The sequence below is a fragment of the Equus caballus genome, chromosome 1, assembly GCF_041296265.1.
Source record: "Equus caballus isolate H_3958 breed thoroughbred chromosome 1, TB-T2T, whole genome shotgun sequence".
Lineage (NCBI taxonomy): Eukaryota > Metazoa > Chordata > Mammalia > Perissodactyla > Equidae > Equus > Equus caballus.
This window is the reverse complement of record NC_091684.1, coordinates 117,143,625-117,167,109: the sequence shown is the minus strand read 5'-3', so window position 1 is coordinate 117,167,109 and position 23,485 is coordinate 117,143,625. Positions and strand designations below refer to the sequence as shown.

The following is a 23,485-nucleotide window of genomic DNA, read 5'->3' as shown; positions in this document are numbered from 1 at the left end:
GAGAGCTAAAAACAGCTGAACTCTGGAGGGTATCAGATTGAGGACATTTAATAAGTAGTAGCTTGATTATATGATAATAGTGTTAACAGCACCATTAAAATGTTACCATTTACTCAGCCTGTGTTTGATCCTAAAGCTTCTAACATGCGTGATCCCAATTAACCCTCACCACAGACTCCCTTGGCTACTCTCCCTGGGGCCTGGATGGTAACTCCAAGCCTCAGAAGTTAAGCAGTCATTCAGGTGGCTTGGTTAGTAGACAGCAGAGCAAGGATTTGATCAAGTTCACTCCAGAGAGCACACTTTCTCACCATGCTGCAGACAGTAAGCCCATGGCTTGGCCACTTGTGTGGGTGGAGGTGCCAACAGGGACATACCAGGACCTGGGGCAGGGGAGTCTCTATGCCGTGGCCTCAGCGGAAGACCAGAGCAGCCTGTAGTCCAGCCAGCCGTTGGCAGTTGGCTCAGGTAGAGGAGCAAAGCCTGCACCATCCTGGGACACGACAGAGCAGGAGAACCAGCTGGGTTACGTGGGACTCAGGAGCCACCCGGCGGCCGTCAGCCTGAGGGAGGCTGTCCGAGTGCTGGAGCTCATGACAGCATCTAGCCCCAGGGAGTGGCCTGGAGGGCTGGGCGCGTTCCCAGAGCAAGAACTCAGGCTGGGAGCAACTCTGAGGCAGACAAGTACACCAGGGACTGTCTCTCCAGAATGAAACCCCGGGCTCCCAGCCAGCAGAACAGGTCAGCCTGCACTCCCGGCGGCGAGATGCTGCCTCTTGAGTGCTTCCTGCCTATGTGTGAGTTGATTGGGGAAATCAGGGTGGAACCTGCAGGTGGGGCGCTGCCTGCTATTGTTTAGGGTGTGGAAAAGGGAAGCACCCCAAAACCAGGCTAGCACCTCCTGCTGTTTCCCCAAAGGATGTTTAGCCACTACGTTGTCCTGAACCCTCCTCTCCCATTACCCTGGGGAGTGTGCCAGCAAGGGTCCCTTCCAGGCCTTGGAATGGGAAGGTCTTTCCTGCTTCACACCCTGGAAGCCTTGTGCCTTCTTCCCAGCAGCAGTGGGGTTGAAGGACACCTCCGTGGGGTGATATGATGGGTCCCAGGACTCGACCATCCCCAGCAACCTGCCTTGGTGCCTGGTGCTCACCATAAGCCTTGACCATTCAGGCTCTCATTCATATATGTACCGTTTACTAGCCAAAGGCGTCCTGTTTACCTGTCCCAGCCTTTAGTCTCTTAAAGTGCATGATGGCACAGAGCCATAGGAGAGGGCGGATTTCAGAGGGTCCTTTGATGGTGTGATGACAGCACAAGATCCAAGTGGATGGAACCCTAGAGGAGGACACTCAGGAAGAGCAGAAGTGTCCAGAGCACCCAGGATAGAGAAGAGGGAAGCACCCAGCTAAATCAGTGGACATGGAGTGGCCACTCTATCCACTGTGGAGTCTCATCCAGGGCTGGTGGGATGTTGTAGGCCGGGCTGAGCTGGCCCTACCAGGGGCAGGATTGAGTAGGGTGGGAGCTTGGCAGAGACTCCCTGCTCCCTGAGAGCCACAGCCATTTTTGCCTTCTAGGAGCCAGGCGATTGCACACCAGTTGGGTGAGGAGAGAGAGAAGGAGGGAGGTGTATATACTGGGGACTCACGATCTCCCAGGCTGGGCTCTCTCCATGCTGTCACACGAAACCCTGTCTGCAACACTCAGATCAGGGGCTTTGAACCCCATTTAACAGATGAGAAAAGAGAGGCTAAGAGAGGTTAGATAATGGGCCAGGGTCACTCAGCCAGAAAGGGGTGGGCTAGAGGCCAAGCCCAGGTGTGTCTGCTTCTGAGGGAGAAAAGGCTGTGGTCTTTCAGTGAAATGAAAGGGGAGAGTGTGACCTGGTATTTTATTTTCCTTCGTTAGCATCTTTTTGTCTGAAGAGAACAATGAGAGGTCAAGAAGTAATGATCAGTTCAGCTATGTCACTCCTTTCTCCCTAGAAGCTCAAAATACAAATCTAAAGTAAGATCTTCCCATTGTGTAGGTTACAATGAAACTCAACATTTATTCCTGCAGCTCACTAGGAACCACAAAATGTATTTTTCTGCTTGCCTTTTTCTTGAGAATTTCACCAGTAATAAAATAAAATTGGCATTTTCCTTCCCAATGCATAGCAGGAGTGATTTCTTAGTGAGGAGGGAGGGAGTCCCTGTTTGCAAGCCTGACTAGATGACCACCAGCCTCAACTAGTTGCTGGTAATCGTCCTGCTTGCCAGGCTGGTGTTGGCGTCCTTCAGCACAAATCTAACAGATGGCAGTAACTTTTCACACTGGAGAATGTCATACTACTGCAAAAGAGGCCGTGCTGGAGATGACGAAAGGCAGAATGCCAGCTGTCCCTTGAGAAGCAAGGACTTGGAGAGTGCTGCCCTAGGCCTGGGACATGTCATCCGAAGCTAACCCCAACTAAGGTGGTGCCACACTGCGGAATTCTAGGGCTCACTTTGTCATCATTTTGCTCATTATGTGCCTTTGTAAGCCTCTGTTTCAGTTGATGTGCAGTATAGCAGGAGTATATAGTTAGAAGTTACAGTTAGAAGTTATAGTTAGAAGTTCTTTCTTCTTTCCTGTAACACGGACTCACTGGTGCTGCTATGAGTGCCCTCCCTCCTCGCCCTGGTCCTCATCCCCTTCTGTGCTCCCCTTCACCTACTCTGTTCCAGGTATACTGGCCCATCAGGCCTACTCCTGGCAGGGACGCATCCGGCTTAATGCTGGCTGCTTCCTCTGCCTGGACGCTCTGCTCTCAGTTATTCACGTGACTAAGTCCCTCATCTGTTTTGAGTTTTTTGTTTTTGTTTTTGTTTTTTCAGACGTCGCCTTCTCAAGGAGGCCTACCTGGACCGCTCTATTTAAAATTTCAATCTGGTAACCCTCCTCCGCCCACTCTTGTAACACCCAGGGAAAGCCCTGCTTTCATAAACTTACCATCTTTTAACAAGTGACCTAATTCATTTCTTTATTATGACCATTGTTTTGATAATCTCCTTTGTCTCGATTATAAACCCTTCAAGGGCAGGAATTCTTGCTTTTGCTCACTAGTGTTTTCCAGCTGCCTTGGCTGGTGCCTGGCACGTAGTAGGTGCTCAGTAAGTCAGTCTTGTTCTGGGATTCAGTCGTGAGTCCAACAGCAAGTTTGTTAGGCTCTTATGTGGTTTCACCTAACTGCTGATGAAGCTGTGGACGAGCTCAGAGTCAGGGAAGAGACCCATAGAGACCTCCCCACATAATGTATTGACTGTCTAAGCCTGAGTTCACATTTCTCGATCTGGTTCACCAATGTACGTGTAAGACTCTGTCAGATGCCTTTCAGGGGTCCATACAAACCTTTCCATGGCTTCCTCCCAGGACAAGAAACCATTCAGGGCCGCACAGTGAATCTAGTAGTCAGTGAATGCAGGCTGCTTCCTGGTGGCCATGTCTCTTTCTCTGTGCATTAGTGTCCTCACAGGTAAAATCTGAGGCTCCTGGTGAGTTAATACACAGCTACTGAGAACTGGATGTGTCACAGAGTCAGCACCCAATCATGTGAGCTGATACATGTTTACTGTATTACCTTTCTGGATAACAATGATTCCCATCTGTGGGAGTACAGAACTAATCTATCTGTGTGTATCTCCAGAGTCAGCATTTCTCTTTATTGAACTCCTTGGGGCTGTGAAAAATTAAGCATTATGAAAAACCTGTACTCTTTAGGCAACTGGAGATATCCAGAACCAATCACAGAGGTCTTTTAATCCAATGCCAAATTGGCCTTTATAACCATTATTATCCTTTAATGCCCTTGAGGATTGAAATGGATATCGTGTAATGAAATGATCATGGATGGTCCCAATGTTGCCTTTAAATTTCTTACTTTAAATTCCTGACTTCTGCCTTTGGTCAAGATGGAGTAACTGGGAGCAGATTTACCTTCCCACCTGAAGCAACTAAGAAACCAAATAATATATATGAAACAATGATTTTCAAGACATTGGACACCAAGCAGTGAGGAACTGTGATCCTTGAGAGATGTGTAACAAATGAGGTGAGCCCTCTGACTGTCCTGGCTGACTGCCTGGACAGTCTCCAGGCTGTGGCACAGGGAGGGAGAACTGTGAAGAAGCAGTCCTCCTGAGCTGAGGAAACATCTGGGAGCATAGGGAGGCTGAGGCAGCTAGAATCCACAGAGCAGAGTATAGAGGAAGGAGCTTTACAAAGAGAGAACCTCCCAAATCTGCACAGGGTCCCCCATGGATATTCAGCTTAGTACTGAGCGATGCATGTGTATAAGAAAATTACCCAAGGCCAGGAAAAGAACCATCTGGAAGTGCTAGAGGGAACAATCTCTGGAGCTCACCTGGGCATCAGGTAGAGTTCACAGAAGGGTGTTGCATCAGTAGTGTGGCAAAATCAGCCCTACACTAAATGCTGATCTGGTCCCACCTAATAAAGTGTAAAAGCAAAATCTACGAGGGTCAAGCAGTTTCCAAGTAACTTAACCAAGTCCTAGAACAAAGCTCAGAAATATTTATAGAAATAGAAAATTATTCAGTAGCTAATAAAATGAAGTTCACAATGTCTGGCATCAAATCAAAAATTACGAGGCCTTTGGGGCCGACCTGGTGGCATAGCAGTTAAGTTCACACACTCCACTTCAGCAGCCCAGCGTTCACAGGTTCAGAACTCGGGTGTGAACCTACACACTGTTCATCAAGCTATGCTATGGCAGCATCCCACATACAAAACAGAGGAAGATTGGTACAGATGTTAGCTCAGGGCCAATCGTCCTCACCAAAAATAAATAAATAAATAAATAATTACCAGGCCTTTAGAGGAGCAGGAAAATACACCCATAAAGAGGGAAAAAATCAATCAATCAGAATTGACCTAGAAATGGCAAAGATGATAGAATCAGTAGACAAGGGCATTAATTATAACAATATTCCAGGTTCAAGAAAGTAGAAGAAAAAAAGATACTAATAGAGCTTCTAGAAGTGAAAACTACAATGCCTGAAATGAAGGATACCCTGCATGAGATTGCTGGCAAATTAGAGATTGCAGAAGAGACGATTGGTAAAATTGAAGGCAAAACAATTGAAACTATCCAAAATGAAACACACAAAAAAGACTAAAACCAAAGAGAACACAGTATCAGTGAGCTGTGGGACTTCAAGTGGCTTAATATATATTTAATTGATGCCTGTGAAGGACATGAGAGAGAGGGGGGACAGAAATAAGATTGGAAGAAATAATGGCTGAAGATTTTCTAAATTTGATGAAAACTATAAGCTCACAGATCCAAGAATCTCAGTGAACCCCAAGGACAAGAAACATGAAGAAATCTAGATCAACACCCATTATAGTTAAATTGCTTAAAAGTAGTGATAAAGAGAAAATCGTGAAAGAGCCAAAGGAAAAAAGACAAGTTATGTACAGATAAACAAAGGTAAAAATGACAGCATATTTCTCATTGGAAACAACGCAAGTGACAAGACAGTGGGGTAGCATCTTTAAAGTGCTGAAAGAGGGAGCTGGCCAGTGGCGCAGCGGTTAAGTTTGCACGTTCTGCTTCCGTGGCCCAGGGTTTGCCAGTTCGGATCCTGGGTGTGGACATGGCACCTCTTGGCATGCCAGGCTGTGGCAGGCGTCCCACATATAAAGTAGACAAAGATGGGCACGGATGTTAGCTCAGGGCCAGTCTTCCTCAGCAAAAAGAGGAGGATTGGCCGCAGATGTTAGCTCAGGGCTAATCTTCCTCAAAAAAAAAAAAAGAAAATGCATAAAGTACTGAAAGAAAAAAAGCTAGAATCCTACACCCAGCAAAAATCTCTTTCAAAGCTGAAGGTGGCATGGAGTTTTTCTGTTACACAAAGGCTGAAAAAATTCATCCCCAGCAGACCCATGCTATAAGAAATATTAAAGTAAGTCTTTCACGCAGAAAGATGATAATAGATGGAAATATGGATCTGCACAACTGAATGAAGAGCCCTGGAAGTAGTAACTACATGGGTAAATATATGATATATTTAGATATACTCAAATGTCTTCAAAAGATCATTGACCATTTAACCAACTATTTAAAAAAAAATAAGAATATAGTTGTGATAGATGGTAATGTCTTAATTCCCTGAACCTGTGAGCTTTACTTTATACAGCAAAAGGGTCTTTACAGGTGTGACTAAGTTAAGGATTTTGAAATGGAGTTATTTCCTCGAGCATCTGCATGAGCCTTATGCAGTCAAAGGGGTCCTTACTAAGAGGGAGGCGGGAGATCAGAATGGCTATAGGAGATGTGACAATAGAAGCAAGAAGTTGGAGTGATGCAAGGAAGGGGCCGTGAGCCGAGGAATGCAGGCAGCCTGTAGAAGCTGGAAAGGCCAGGGAAACAGAGTCTCCCCTGAGAGCCTCCAGGAGGAACCGGCCCTGCTGACACCCTGACTTCAGCCTAGTGGGAATGGTTTTGGACTTCTCACTTCCAGAACTGTGTAAGAGAATCAGTTTGTGTTATTTTAAGCCACTAAGGCCGTGATAATTTGTTACAGCAGCAATAAGAAACTCTTAAGGTTTGCCATAGGAAACTAATACAGTAATGCAGAGTTTATAACACATGTAAAAGTAAAGTGTATGATATTCACACAAAGGCCGGAAAAGGAGAAGTGGGAGTGTGCTATTATAAGGTTTTTATACTACATATGAGGTGGAATAATTTTACATAAAGACAGACTGTCATAAGTTAAAGATGTATAATATCAACTGTAAGTCAACCAATAAATAGCACTACAGAGTTATGGCTAATAAGCCAACAATGGAAATAAAATGGGATCATACATTGCTTACCCCTGTGATCCCTTAAGCATGTTAGAAATAGATTATTTAAGGATGGATTGTAAATGTATATTAGTCATTTATACTCCATTCTGCTAAGAAACTGGTGCAGTTTACATTTCATTAGAGTCTGTGACATGTTCCATTTAAATGTGGGTCTTCTTGAAGCCCCCATACCTACCCCGTATCCCCAAATGGACAGCACCAGTTGTCCAGTTCTTCACAGCAGTAATCACACCAATGATGTCATGACATCTCAAGGTGTCTCCAGCTATTTCAGAGAGAACTGTGATGCCGAATTTTCAACAAAATTTTCCAAATCACATTTGGCCCCTTTTAACAGAAAAAAAAAAAAAAACCCAACTACTTACTAGATACCATAAAAAAAGAAAGAAAAACGCTCCTAGCCAGGAGTTTTAGGGGAATGAATATCATGAAGGCATTAAAACTCCAAAAATCGGGAGGAATCTCTTCTCTTAAAAACCACATTCATGCATGGAAATTGGGAGCACCGTCCGTGTCCCCAAGTCCTGGACCACCCCCAGTGAGTGTGCTGATGCTGAGAACTCCCCTGGCCGCCCGTCAGCTGCTGTCCCTGTGCAGAGCCTTCAGGGGCAGCTCGGAAAAGCATCTAAACATTAATGAGGCAAGTGGTGTGTGTGTGTGTGTGCATGTGCATGTGCATGTGAATCTTTCTGTCTTAAAAGTTTCTAGAACTTTAAGCTTATTACAGAAAGGAAAATAATAATGAAATGTAACAGAGGTTAGACACAGCCAAGGGAATAAAACCACAAAACACATTGGTGCTGAGGACTTGAACATTTTCTTTTTCTGGAATACAGGCCATACAAATAAGAAGGAAAGAAACTGGCTAGATTCTATTTTGAGAAAAATACTAACTACCGTGACTACTGGTGGGCAGAGTTTTCATTTTGTTGCTGCCTCTTCAGAGGAACAAAAGCTCACCCCTGGGAGGAGGCAGAGGCCCCTGGTCTCAGGGGATCAAGTTTCTCATGGACACATCTTTGTTACTGTACAAAAGCTGGGGGCCTTAACTAGGGTCCGTGGAGAGAGTTCAGAGGATTTGTGAACAGGGATGGGACAGAGATTACATCTTTATTTCTCTCCAACCTGTAACTGAAATAAGCATTTCCTTCAATTATGGATGTCGGCAATAAGCCACAGCAGTCTTAGCAGTACCCACGACTGTCACGTGATTGGGAATCAGAGACGTTCTCATACTGCATGACTATTGTAGCTGATATCTCACAATATCATCTATACTCACCACTACTTCAGAATTGCAGAGGTTACTAGACCCAGGGCCAGATCTTGTGATGTAATGTGTTGACAAAGAAACACATATTTACTGTATTACAAATTCGTATTTATTTTTGTATTTTGAATTGTGTTTAAATTGTTTCTTTTGTAGCCTTATGTAGTTTATAATTATGCATTGACAGATATTACTCTGAGAAGGGGGTTCATAGGCTCCACCACGTGCTCAGTGCTAGGCAGTGGCAGGCCAGCATCTGCTCCCGGCAGGAAGTGCTGGCTTGCCATGTCCTATCCTTCTTTAGATGGAATTTCAAATACAGAAGCTCCTTCTAACTGGACTTCCGTGTATGTTCTTCTTTTAGCGCTTACAATTCATAGCCTTTTTTTTTTTTTTGGTGAGGAAGATTGGCCCTCAGCTAACACCTGTGCCAATCTTCCTGTATTTTGTATGTGGGATGCCGCCACAGCGTGGCTTGATGAGTGGTATGTAGGTCTGTGCCTGGAATCCAAACCTGCGAACCCCAGGCTGCCGAAGCAGAGCACATGAACTTAACCACTATGCCACCAGGCTGGCTCCCATAGCCATTTTAAGACCAATCAAAATTAAGAAGTATTTCCCCACTCAAAGATATAGGGTAAATAACTTTGGAAAAATATTGCTACAGTTGCTTTGGGAGCAGCCTAACACAATATTAACCAGGTTTCTGCTTTCTTAAACATTTGCATACCAGAGAACCAAGAAAAATTAAAATACAGTCCATTTTCATTTCAAGGGATCTAGAGATCCCCACACCATCACCATTGCATCTTTCATGTCTGTCTACAGAATGCTGGTATTGTAAGGCTCAAAGCTGTCTATGGAAATATGAACTACCAAAAAAAAAAATTGGCATCAATAGCTGGCATTTGTTGCAGAAATTATTGGCAAATAAAGCTGTCTCCTCTTTTAGCCAATGGTAATGTGATGTTTTCAATTCAATAAAGCATTTTAAGAAAGTCCAAACATAAAAGTTATAAACATTGGATGGTAAATATTTATTAGAAAGGGGAAATGAACTTTATGCAATTAGCCCAATCCATCATTTTTATGATTACAAGTTCCTCCTGTCTCCGTCAGCAAAGTTACTGCGAAGCAAGGTCACTGTTTAACAAGACTTTAAAGCTGCTTAAGCTCTGATATGCTGCCAGGTGAAACAGGGTGAGAAGGCCGAGAGTAGGTGTTGTCAGCTGAAGGAGGAGTATGGCATTGTGACTGGAGACAGGAGCATGAAGTGGGGAGTTAGGGCAACATTCTGACAGCAGTCAGGCCTCACAAAGCCCCCACCCTTTTCCAACATGAAAGAGATGTTTATCTGTCCCGCCTCATCACCCTGATTCCTAGAGATTCTCACTTGAAAGGTGCTGTGTAATGACCACCCATCCCTTTACCCTACCTGCTTCTCCACAACTCATTCCGCCATCATTGCTCCATAGCCCGTGCGTGACTGCCCCACGTGGAAAGGAGGGTGGTGCTGGGACGTGATGCACACCAGGCTGGTTTGTTACCTTGAGCAAGAGTGTGCTTTCATGCCATGGCATTCCTAGTGGACTGAGATGTGCATATTATACTATTTTTTTTTAGTATTGAGCACATAAGCTGTAAGCCACTTGTTTCAGGAAGGCAACAGTGTCTAGAATGATAGTAGGTGTTAGAGGGTCTTATGCGTTCTTTTCTACCTAGTGTTTTCTCCTTTGCTCTTTCCTATTTAATTTTCTTGGCCTTTAGTACAGCGTGGAGGTGCTGTCCATGTCACACAGTGGTTAGGAAGATTGGCTTTCCAGTCATGCTGCCCAGGCTCCTGTCCTGCCTCTGCCTCTTGAGCATGTTACATAGTTTCTTTATGCCTCAGTTTTTAATCTGCAAAATGGGAAAAATCTACTTATACAGCATAGGATTGCTATGAGGGTTAAGTACCACTTGAAGTAGAGCACTTAGCATGTAGTAGGCACTCCATAAATGTGAGCTAGTATCATTTTTTACCATCCACTCCTTTCCTGGAGCCAGTGGTAGAGGAGACGGTATTTAGCTGACAGTCTCGTTGGCTGGTCCTTTTCTGCATCTTTCCCTGTGCTGTCCTTGCCATTCCTCCTGGCACTTTGGGAGCCTGTAACCCTCAGGAATTGCTCTCCAACATCCAATATCTCTCTCTTGGCACAGCCCCAGTCCCCAGGCTGGAAAGCCTCTTTGTGTCATTTCCCAAGTCCCACAGAGATTATCATGGGCATCTTAATGGCTAGAGATCCCTGTAATGTCCAGGACGCTCAGGGTGTCAGAATTCCACCTTGGAACAGCAATATTCTTTTCTCTGACGTTGGTTGTTTCTAAACCTAGCGGGTCATTAGAATCTCCTCCAAAGCATGTTAGACATTTTTGTGCCTCACTCCAGATCTTCTGCATTAGAATCTCTCGGGGATGGGTTTCAGGTATTTCTTTTTATACAGCTTCCCTGGGGATTCTCAGACTCAGCCTGATTTGGGAACTGCTGATCTAAATGGAACCTGGCCCTTTAATGCCAGCGTACCTGGCCGGAGTGGGCGGCTAGCCGAGCCGGAGCCCCCGCCTGCCCCCTCAGACAGATGGGGCTGTGCAGTGGATGTTGGGTTGGACTCCGGGTTGAAAGCCGCCTTGCCTGCCTCCGTCTCAGCTTCCTGCCCAGCATCTGCAGCCTCTCTCAAAACTGTTGCACTTTGGCAGCAGATAGCCCCAATTTTCCAGAAGTGTTTGAACATTTACAGTAGACTGCCGCCTCAGAGAGCCCTCCAGACTTTGCAAGTTGTGTATTATCCTTCCTTTCTTGTCCCCCGCATTGCCAGCTGAGTGCCCGGGGGGCCCCGGCTTTGCCCTCACCAGCAGCACCCACCCCAGGTGGCCCCAGTCAGGTGATGGTCTCCATAGCCTTCAGGAGCATGGAAGGAGTGACCAAACCCAGAGCTCAGGGAACCTTCCAGAAGTGGGGCTGGCTTGCCAGCCTAGGGGAAGGCTTCAAAAACAGTAGTATGTGTGGAAAATGTGGATTAGTAGCTTTTTCATCCAGCTCTTTAACATTTTATCTCCATTTTTGCCTGTGTTATCAGCAACACATTTCTGAGGGTTTTTACGTAACCCTTCCCTTCAGGGTTGTTTGGAGTCAGAGCTGCTCTCCAAGTACTCAGTGGGCGCCCAGCGAGGAAGATCATCAAAATAACCTTCAGAGTGCTTAAAAGGGGCACCACCAGTTGAAGAAAAACAGTAAAGCCTTGAATGCATGAACAAGGCTGTTTTTCTTCTGAGGAACCCTAACCGTCCCTGCGTTCCCACAGCACTCCAGGGAATGAAGCTTGGCACCGGCTTGTTTGTCAGCAGCCCCTTGAGGAACACTGCGGCAAGCTGTAATCAATCTGACTTCTGCCAAACCTTAAATGTAGCCCGTGAGGCAACAGGTGCTAGGAGCAGCGAGCTGTTTCCTGTTCCTTGCTCTTTGTGCTGGACCAGTGGCTTTCCCCTACTAGTCAAGGGCTGCTGCTGGGGCGGGAGTTGGGGGAGTCTGGGCATTCCCACCCCTGATTGGGCTTGACTGGCTGCACCTTCATCTGTCTCCACATTGTTTCAATGTACATTTCATTTAAGCCAAAGATTATGCTGTAAATAGAACATTGCAGGCAGAGGGCAAAGAGCACTCCATTCCACTGCAAATAGGAGACAGTGATGAGCTCTCATGCCTGCCTGACACAGAGGGTGTGAGATGGAAGGGGAGGAAGTGGGAAGAGGAAATTGAGGACCAGTTGAGAGGCAGTACAACAAGTGGATAAGAGTGTGTGTTGTGGGGTCAGGACAGGTTCCAGCTCTGCGGCTTGGGCAGGTCCCTTAATTCCATTTCCTCATCTAAGAAGTGTGAATAGTGATAGTTTCTGTCTCGCACGATTGGTGTGAGTAGTAATGAGAGAATTCTGAAAGCACTTAGCCTGATGCCTCGGCTCAGTAAATGCTTAGAGTGTGGCAGCTTTTCTTTCACTCTGTTGAAGCCGTGCATTGCCTCACTTGTGGATGCGTTCATTCACTCACTCATTTGTTCATTCAGCAAGTTTGTCTGGGTGTGTCCTATTGCTGCCAGATGTGTGCCAGCTGATGAGATGAGCAGTGAGACACAGCGCTGCCCCTCAGAGCTCAGGATCGAGGGAGCAAGGGAGCAGGAGGTGACATACATGGGACTGTCACCCAGCAGGACCACGTAGGTTGGAGCGCTCTTGGAACCCTGATAGATTCTTCCCGGTGGGAATGGAGAAAAGGAAAAAAGAATTTGCAGGGATGGGGCTCTTGGATTTGGCCTTGAAGAATATGGAAGACGGGGCCGGCCCCGCGGCAGAGTGGTTGAGTTCATGCGCTCCACTTTGGCAGCCCTGGGTTTCCCTGGTTTGGATCGTGGGCACAGGCCTGGCATCACTCATGAGGCCATGCTGAGGTGGTGTCCCGCATGGCACAGCTGGAGGTGCTCACAGCCAGAATGTACAACCATGTACTGGGGGGCTTTAGGGAGAAGAAGAAAGGAAAGAAAAAAAAGAATACAGAAGATGATTTCATGGCTCTCTATTAAGATTATTTATTTCAGGGGCTGGCCCTGTGGCCAAGTGGTTAAATTCGTGTGCTCTGCTTCGCCGGCCTGGGATTCGCTGGGTTGGATCCAGGGCACAGACCTAGCACTGTTCATCAAGACTTGCTGAGGTGGTATCCCACATAGAAAAAGTAGAAGAACCTACAACTAGAATATACAACTATGTACTGAGGGGCTTTGGGGAGGTAAAAAGAGGAAAGAGGAAGATTGGCAACAGATGATAGCTCAGGGCCACTCTTCCTCACCAAAAAAAAAAAAAGAAGAAGAAGAAGAAAAGAAGCACTTAGAATAAACACTTCCATTAAAAAAATTATTTCAGTTCTGGTTCTTTTCCTGGACTGAGCTCTCTGAGGGCAGGCTCACTGTCCATATCTCCAGTACCGCATGGTGCAGCCTGCAGGGAGGTGGGCCTAGAGAAGGGGCAGGGAGGGCCACTGAGGCAGAAGCAGCCTCTGCAGGGCACAGAGGAGCTGTGGGATGTGGGTAGTCAGGTGTGGTTAGGATAGGGGTGCGTGCAGGTGGCATGGAGAGGAGAGCGGCAGGAGCTAAATAAAGAGTGAGGCTGTGTCACAGGGGTTTTAACTGGGTCCTGAAGGGAGTGGCAAACAGTTTAAGTCAAGATGTGTGTTTTCAAAAGATTTTGCAGATGTGTCGAGCATGAAAATGATTGCAGTCAAGAAGACCTACAAGAACTGATTGTAGTTGTCCAGATGAGAAAGAGGACTTAGCGAGGTGGTGGCATAAGGATGATGGGAAAGAATTCACTCTGGAAAAGCCACATTGTCACTTTTAAATTTGTCTAATTAATACTTCGTAAACATGCGTCATGGGCACTAAATAATTATGGCAAAGACCGTCTCTACTGCAGATGCTTGGTTATTGGTGTGATTTTTCAGAATTATTTTGTTTTCTGAGTAAGCAATATGAGCACAAGATATAAAATCCAAAATATAACCATGTACAGACTTTCTTTTTCATATAAATATTAGCATACTACCATACTGTTGTGCATCTTGCTTTTTTTCTCTTAATATGTTTTAGAGTTGTTCAATACTGGTGTAAATAGAGTTGCCCTATCCTTTTTTTTTTTGGCTACAGATTGTGTTGTTTTTTATTTTTATTGTGATGTAATTTTAGACTTAGAGTCACAAAAATAGTACAGAAAGTATACACCTTTCACCCAGAGTCCCCCTATATTAACCTCTTATGTAATCGTAGAATCATTATCAAAACCAGGAAACTAAGCTTGGTACAGTACTATTAACTAAAGTACATTCAAATTTCACTTTCCCGCTATAATTTCCCAGATTTTGGTTTTCCCACTAATGTCCTTTTTCTGTACTAGGATCCTATTTTGCTTTTACTTCCTAGCCTGCCTTCGTCTCCTCCAGTCTGTGTTAGTTCCTCAGTTTGTCTTTCATGACCTTGACACTTGAAGAGTACCAGTCCATTCATTTGCAGTTTGGGTTTGTCTGATGTTTTCTCGTGAGTAGATTGAGGTTCTGCATTATTGGAAAGGAGACCACAGAGGTGAGAAGGCTAATACATCTTATTACTGGTGATGTTAACCTTGGTCACCTGGCTAAGCTGGATCTTGCAGGATTCTCCACTGTAACTCATCTTTCCTTTTGTCATTATAATTGAGTTTATCTATAGAGGTTTCCCAGCTTTGGCACTATTGGCATCGGGGCTGGACCGTTCTTTGTTGTGGGGCTGTCCTGTGCACTGTGGGATGTTTCACAGAATCATTGTAAGTCAGGAGCATCCTCCTCATTGTGACGACCAATAAATGTCTTCAGACATTTGCCAAATGTCATTTGGAGGGCAAAATTGCCCCTAATCAAGAGCCACTAATCTATAGGATAAATACCTAGAAGTGAATAAAAGGTCTTTTTTGCACATAATGTAGTTTTTATAGTTTTATTCACTTATAACACAACTTGAAACGCGTAGGAAAGTGCACAGATTATAAGTGTTCACAAACTGGACACATGAGCCTAACCAGCACGTCAAGAAATAGAGCATTTCTGGAATTCCAGAAGCTCTCCTGAAGCCCCCTTGCATTCACTCACTCGCAGTGCAATCACTGTCTTACGTCCTGACCCCACAGATTAGTTTTGCCTGTCTTGGATCTTTACGTGCAATCACATGCACGCTCAGTTGTTGATGAATACTGCCAGATTGATGCCCAGAGAGGCTTCTCTTTTGCACTCCCATAAACAACGTATGAAAGTGCCGGTTCTCCAGCCCTTCACGCGGTCTCTCTGATCTCCGCCAGTCTGAGCATTTAAGGGTGAGCCTGTTGCAGGCTGAATTGCATTTCTCTTATTAACGAGTTTGAGCATTTTTTCATATATTAAAAGCCAATTGTGTTCTTTTTTGTGAACTGTCTTCTTAAATCTTTTTTGTCTTGGATTATTGATCTTTCTTTTAGTGATTTATTGGAAATTTTATGTGTTAAGGAAATTGGCCCTGTAGCTGAAATATGAGTTATAAATGTTCTTTTTTGCCCAGTTCATTTGTTTTTTACTTCATTTATGATATTTTATGTCAAGCAGGGGTGTGTGTGTGTGTGTGTGTGTGTGTGTGTGTGTGTTTAAAGTGAAAGATATCAATCTCTTTTTAAGACTTCTGGCTTTTGTGCCATATCCCACTTCGAAACTGTAAATAAATTTAATTCCCATGGTGTCTTCTAGTACTTTTATGATTTCATTTTTATGTTTAAAGCCTTAATACAGAAGTCATTTATTTAGTATAAGGTGTTTCCAGATGGCTTTCAGTGGCCCCATATCATTTATTGAATAATTCATTTTCCTCCATAAATTTGAAATGCCATCTTTATAATATACTAAATTTCTATATGTATTATTTTTAAAGTGCCTTTCTGGATTTTCCAGTCTGTTCCACGAATCTAATCATGTACCTCTTAATATTTACATAGCTGTAGCTTTGTTAAATATTTCATTACACTAAACATGCTTTTTCACCATTTTACTGGCTATTATTTCTTACTCATTTTTCCTTATAGTCTTTGGAATCTGCTTGTTTAGTTCTAAATTGTGTTGGTGTTTGCAACTCAGTTACGTTATTTTATAGGTTAATTTAGGGAAAAGTGTATATTTTGATGCTTTTGAGTCTTCTTACCCAGTGTTCCTTTACACCCATTCAAGATGTCTTCCCTCTGCTGCTCAGGGGAATTTTAAAGCTTTATGTAGATCTTACAAGTTTCTTATTACATTTACTACTATGGAATATTTTTGTTCCTATTTTAATGGGGTCTTTTATTATATCTTTGAAGTTGGTTGTAGTTTGTATTTATAAAGAGCTTTGATTACTGTATGTTAATTTTATACCCAGCTATCTTACTGATTTTTAGTTGTGTCATTTGGGTTTTCTAATTATATAATTCCATGTTACCCCCTAATTCTTTCTCTGCTAAAATGATAACAACAGTTGTGATAATGGACATCTTTTTCTTCTTCCTGACTATGATAAGAATACTTCTGATATTTCCCCATGAGATAGAGATTTTATCAAGTTAAGGAAGTGTCCATTTATTTATCTCTTATTTTGTTAAAAGTTTTAATGAGGATCATGACTGAATTTTATTGAACATCTTTCAGCATCCATGATGAGGACTAGATGAGTTCTCTTTTGAGTTTTTAATTTAGTGAATTATATTAGCAGATTTTCTAATATTGAACTATCTTTGAATTCTTGGAGTAAAGCTTACTTGGTCATGATGGATTAGTGAGAATATACTAGTAAATTTTATTTCGGATTTTTGCAACAATATTCATAAGTGAGTTTGGCATGTATTTTTTCTTTTAAACCTGTGTTTATCTTTTTTGGTTTGGTATCAATGTTATATTAATTCATATAAAGAACATATAAAACTGCCCCTTTCTTTCATGCTCCTAAATGGTTTAACTACAGTGGCATTATCTGTTCCTTTAAAGGTTAAATAGAATCCCCCTGTGAAAGCTACCCCAAAGAAACCATCTGAGCCAGAGGCTTTCAGGAAGGATAGCTCGTTGACAAGCTTCTCTGGGTCTTCTATGTTTATTTTCTTCCTTGTTTATTAATATGAGTATTTGAGGTTGAATATTCCTTCAGGTGCTCCATTGTCATGATATGTAGTGTTTTTATCTTCATTATTTTCTTAACAATCTGCAACTTTGGTTGTGACTTTCTGTTTGATCCAAGAGTTGCTTAAAACAAAGTTTTTAAATTTCCAGGCGCTTAGGTTATTTATTCTCTAGCTTTTTAAAAAATTTAATTCCTAGTTTTATTTCATCATGCTACATGCTACTATCCAGATTTTATTGAGGTTAATTTTTACGACTATTACATTATCGTTGAAGATGTATCTGTTTTCAGAGTATAGAGGTCTGTCAATTATATCCATCTTATGTTATTTAGATTTTCTTTACCCTTACATGTTTTTCTCCATTTTATTTGCCATGGAATGAAAGAGGTGAATTAAACTCTTCTAATTTATTTTTTGTTTTTTCCCTTCTATCTCAAGTAAGTTTTGCTTCATAAAGTTTGATGCTGCGCTATTTGGTGCATAGATATCCATAGCTGTAAGTCACCATTGTGCACTGTGTATTTTACAGTATAAGGAGTCCCTCTTTGTCTTTATTTCATGCTTTGGATTCTGTATTTTGTTTTGGCTGACGTTAGAATTTTGATTCTCATTTGCCTTTATTTTTTACTTTCTGAATCACATGAAGTATTTCTTGTTATATAGCGTATTATTGAGTTTTGGTTTGTGATCTAATCTGAAAGCTTCTTTGTTTTAATAGGCAAGTTTTGATCATTTACATGAATGTCAGATATATCTGATTCTATCTGTCATTGTATTTTAAGTTATGCTTTCTGTTTTTATTGCTTCTTTTTTTCTTCTCACTGTGTTTTCTGGGTTTTCCTCCTTTTTTTGTATCTTATGTTTCTTTTTTTAGAAGACTTGTATTCTTGTTCCAGTGATAACTCTCTAACTATATCTTTATACATTTAATCTTCCTTGTTTTTATTCTCTAGCTACTTTAAAGAGCTCCTCTTATCTCTGGTATTTTGGAGTGTATAAAGAACGTACCTGCATTAATTATTTATTGATGCCCAACAAATTATCGTAAAACATAGTGGCTTAAAACAACCCACATTTATTATCTCTCAGGTTCCATGGAGTCAGACATCTGGGCATGGCTTAGCTGGTCCTCTGCGTCGCAGTCTCTCACAGCCTGCAGCAAGGTGTAGGCCCAGGGTCTGCAGTCTCATCTGAAGGCCCAACTAGGGAAAAATTTGCTTCCAAGCTCAGCTAGTGGCTGTTGGCAGCACCCAGTTCCTGGCAGGTTGTGAGACTGAGAGCCTCAAGTTTCTTGCTGGCAAGTTAGTCAGAGGCTGCACTCTGTTCCTTGCCACATGGTCCTTTTCAACATGGCAACTTGTTTCATCAAAGCAGGCAAGCCAAGAATACAATAGAGTCTACTAGGAAGACAGAAATCACAGTTGTTTATAACATAATCATATGTATGACATCCTATCATTTTTCTACATTCCATGGATTAAAAGCAAGTCAGTAGTTTCATCCCATGTTCAAGGGGAGGGTGTTACACAAGGGCATGAATAGCAGGAGACAAGGATCATTGAGGCCATATTAGAAGACTGCCTCCTACTACTTAGTGGGGAATCTCTTTATTCTGCATGGTGTGTGTCCTGTAACAGCTATTTTCTTCTCAAATATTGCCTCGGTCCCAGTCTTTCTATTCTCTCCTCAGACTATGATTAGACACATACATCAGTATCTCTCACTCTCTCTTCATATCTATTAACCCATCTTTTTTGTGTTTCCCTGCTCCTTTTCTCTCCATAATGAGTTCTGTGTAATTTCTTCAGAACTATTTTCCAGTCACCAGTTCTCTCTTTCAGTGGTGTCAAAATCCACTGATTTTTTTCAATAATTATGTATTTAATTTTTAAAAGCTCTTTCTAGTTTCTGTTTCAAATTTGCCTGATCATATTCAATAGTATCTTGCTTGCTTTTCTCTGTGATCTCATCGTCTGTTTCTCTAAACATTTTATAGATAGTTATGGTATATTTTGTTTCTGATGATTCTATGATCTAAACACCTTGGGAGTTTAAGTCTTTTGTTTGTTGTTTCTGCCAACTGTCACTCACGTTTCCATGTTTGACTGTGAATTTACATTTTATTGAACCATGGAATTCTGAAAGCCTGAATGGTGGTTGCTCTCCTTCAGGGAGAATTTATATTTGGATTAAACCAAAGCCAGGGGATGTCCTTCTAGAACTGGTAAGCACCCTTCCTCTGTCACCAAGTGTCTCAGGTGAAACTTATGACTTTGCTGCCGTCTTAAGACTTATTCTCCCAGCTGCAGTGCCAAGATCAGTGCCAGCCCTAAGGGATCACTCCTTGTGTGTGCTCACCACACATTGGAATATGTTTATATGTATGCATAAATATAGCTATATATGTATTTTGTATTTGCTTCCTTGAATATTTCCTTTACTTCTGATGAGCTCAGCAATAAGAATAATGTTTAGCTGTCATAATGGAAGATCAGCCCTGCCTCTCACAGAGTATCTTGTCTGCCATTTGCTGGAAGCAAAAGGTGCCTCAAGCACATTTCTCTTTAGAGTTTCTATGTCCCACCTCCATGAGCATGATGAAATAAATGCATTTCCACCTCCAAACCCCTCCTTTCCATTTCCTCCATCACCGAATTTTATTATTTTCTTAGTAGTTAAGATTTTACCTTTAAAAGTTCTATCTCAGTTATTATATGTATCGTTTATGTTTTGCTTCTCCTCCAGCAATTGATATATATAGACAGTCTCCCACTGCTCCCATCCTACCCCACCTGCTTGTCCAGCCTGTTCTTTTCTGTATCATTTCTGCCTCATCTGAGTTTATAGCATATGCATTCTGTTCTCTAACTTCAATCCCCGCCTTGCTTTCAATCAATGCTTTGATCAGTGCTCACTTCTAGTCCTTTTTCTGTGGACTTTCCATTCATTTCTTAGTTGAAGTATTTTCTCCAAAGAAGGATTCGAATGTTTATAAGTTCAAAAATGTTTTTCTGGGGCCGGCCCTGTGGCCGAGTGGTTAAGTTCACGTGCTCCGCTTTGGCGGCCCACGGTTTCGCCGGTTCAGATCCTGGGCTCAGATATAGCACCTCTCATCAGGCCATGCTGAGGCAGCATCCCACATGCCACAACTAGAAGGACCCACAACTAAAAAATATGCAACTATGTACTGGGGGAGGGGATTGGGGGAGAAAAAGCAGGAGAAAAAAAGAAGATTGGCAACAGTTGTTAGCTCAGGTGCCAATCTTTAAGAAATAAAAATGTTTTTCTGTTACCTAAATACTTGAGCAACAGTTTAGTTGATATAACCTCCCAAGTAGCATTTTCTTCCCTTGTGTCTTTCTACCCATTGTTCTGCTACCATCTGACGTCTGACAGTCAATGCTGCTGTGAAGAAATGTGCATGTAACCTGATTTTTTTGCCTGGCTGCCTAAAATATTTTTTGCTTTATCTCTGAAATCCAGTAACTTGATCAGGACGTGCCTGTGTTCATCATTCTTTGCCATTTGTCCTGGAACAGGGCTTTGCTTTTCAGTCTGAGACTGAGATCTTCTTTCATTTCAGGATAGGATCTTGAATTTATATCCAATACTTTTTTTGTTCCATTACTTTAGTTCTCTTCTTTAGGAGTCCTGTGCTCCTGGCTCTTGATCTCTGCAAACATCTGCCTCTTCCTTGGGAAAGCGGAAAAAATAGAGAAAACCCCATCCTACCTGCCTCCCACCTATGCTTATGTCAGATCTCCTTTACGTATCTTCCATATGTCATTTCCTCTTAATCTTTTTTGAGTTATTTGTTCATTTCCATTTTCTTTATTTTTTCTCGGTCATCAACTCAAAGTACTTCCCTCTGTGTTCAGTGGTCTCTCTCTTCACCTTCATGCTGCTTTCAGTGTTGGTCGTCTGGTTTTATTTTCTCTTACATTTCTTGACAAAGTCTGATAGTTAATATTTTATCTCCTTTGACTTGACCATCTTTTCCCTGAGTTCTTGTGTATTTGCTTTTTGCAAATGAAAAAATAAAAGGTACAATTACTGTATTTTAAAAAAATTAATGGCCACACGCTTGGACATTATTTTTAGCCATTCTCTGACCATATTATGGGGTGAGTATTCTTTACCTGCTGTCTCTCTCCTGTTCCTTCTCCCTTTTTCATTTGTGCTGTCTTAGTATAGATCCTGTGCTGATCCTTTTCTACTATTATTCACTTCTGAGTTCTTGCTGGATCAGCTATTCATAGGATGGTCTTGTTGGAGAGATCCAGGGCTCTCTCCAGGCTAGCAGGAATTCTCCTTATGAGAGGAGTGTGTGTATGTGTGTGTACATGCACACACTTGTGTGTATCCCAGCCTACAGATAACAGCAGTTACAAGACTGCTTACCACATGGAGTCTTTCTCCTGCTCTGAAGTCTGACTTCCTACCCGTATGGTTTATCCTTATAATTTCCTTGTGAAGTGCTGATTTACCTCCTTCTACCTTGTGACACGTTGTATCCAGGAAATCTTTTATCACGTCTGAGCATGCGTTTCTTTCTTTTTTCCTGAATAAATAATAGTTTTATCGAAGAAGAGTATGCATACAAAACGTACACAAATCCTAAGTTTGCACCTTGATTAGTTTTTATAAAGTGAACACACCTGTGGAACCAATGCATGGGTCAAGAACCAGGATATGAATCTTGATAAGTGAACTCCAAGTCCTATGCTTCTGACCCAGCTCAGGGCCCTTGACCTCCACCAACATCTGCCTCCTCATTGGAAAAGTGGGAGAAAATAGAGAAAGCCCCATCCTACCTGCCTCCTGTGGTTGTTACAAGCCCCAAGATAACAGATGTTAGAGTGCCTTGTCATTTGTAAAGCATGACACAAATGCCACCTTCCATCTCGAAGGCATCACATGACATAACGTTAGTGTGGTCCACCCCATTTTTCCAGTAGTGAAAATTAATCACGGAAGGGCAAGTGCTTGGCCTGAGCACACAACAATGCCGATAGCCATGCGGGGTCAGAAGCTGCCATTCTAAAGTCACCTTTCCTGCTCATCCCCCTTGCCTTTGTTTTTAAGCTGAACAAAAGGGAACCACTATCCTGACTCTCAACACTATAGTTTTCTCTTACTTGTTTTTTGGTTTTTTTTGAGGAAGATTAGCCCTGAACTAACATCTGCTGCCAATCCTCCTCTTTTTGCTGAGGAAGACTGGCCCTGAGCTAACATCCATGCCCATCTTCCTCTACTTTACATGTGGGATGCCTGCCACAGCATGGCTTGCCACGTGGTGCCATGTCCACATCTGGCATCCGAACCAGTGAACCCCGGGTTGCTGAGGTGGAACATGTGCAGTTAACCGCTGTGCCACTGGGCTGGCCCCGTCTCTTACTTGTTTTGAACTTCATATAAATGGAATATATCATATTCCATTTTTCTACCAGACTGTAATTTATCTGTTTTGTTGTTGATGGGCATTTGGGTTGTTTCCAACTTTGGGACTAATACAAATACTGTTGCTATGAGCATTCTTGACACTGCTTTTGGTGAACATATACACACATTTCTGTTTGACACATACTAGGAGTAGAACTGCTGAGTATTAGGATGTGCATGTCTTCAGCTTTAGTAAACACTGCCAAAGAGTTTTCCAAAATTGTTGAGCCAAGCAATCTCGTCATTAGTTTGAGAGGGTTCTTATCACACCACATCCTTGCTGACACTTGGTGTTCTCCATCGCTTTCATTCTAGCCATTCTGGTGGTTTGTAGAGGTGTCTAGTTCTGGGTTTGATTGCCTGTCCCCAGTGACGAATGAAACTTGAGCCCCTATTCATGTGTTTATTGGCCATCCTATTTGTTTGGATATTCTCTTTTGTGAAGAGTCTATTCAAGTCTTTTGCCTGTTTTTCTACTGGATCATTTTCCTAATTGATCTGCAGGAGTTTTTTTTAAGTTATATTCTGGATGCAAATCCTTTGTTTGTTCTGTACGTTGCAGATATCTCTCCCATGTATTGCACATATCTTCTCTCACTTCCTTACAGTTGTCCTTTGGTAAACAGAAGATCTTCATTTTAATATAGTGTAATTCATTAATTTTTCCCTTTATGGTTAGTACTTTTTGTGTTCTGTTCAAAAATCTCTGCCTGACCTCATTCTCCTTTTCTTTGATGATTCGAAAAGTTTTATGAGAAAGTGCTGTCTATAAAGTGCATAGTAAACAGTTTACACCACTTTCTTTCCCTGTCTCCTGATGGGGCACTTATGTCTCCTAATCCCAAACACGCCTGCCCCATAAATTCACTTCCCGGGTCAGCCTTGTCTCGTGAACACGTGTCCACTCACTGACACCACACTCTCAAAGAGCTCTTGGGTCAAAGTGCATGAAATCAAACATTTAATGAAGTGCCGTCAGTCTTTCTGGGACCAGCTGGTGCTGCACTCAGGCTCTCATCATTTTATCATTCCATTGAGAGATGAACAATAATGGGAACGTGGGGGCTTTCCTGAACCCAGATGCACAGTATTCTACTTCAGTCATCAACTTCTTTAAGGGCCAGAGCAGCTCCGAGATACTTGAAAAATGAGTAAGAGCTGTGGGCTTAGCGCTTTGTCAAAGCCTCTCCAGCTC

General features: G+C 42.6%; 1 protein-coding gene across 11 annotated transcripts in view; it reads left to right on the top strand.

Moving 5' to 3' along the window:
• The window catches only part of ADAMTS17 (ADAM metallopeptidase with thrombospondin type 1 motif 17), a 338,494-nt gene that overhangs the window by 184,037 nt on the left and 130,972 nt on the right, over positions 1–23,485 (top strand). The gene's annotated exons all lie outside the window — the stretch shown is intronic.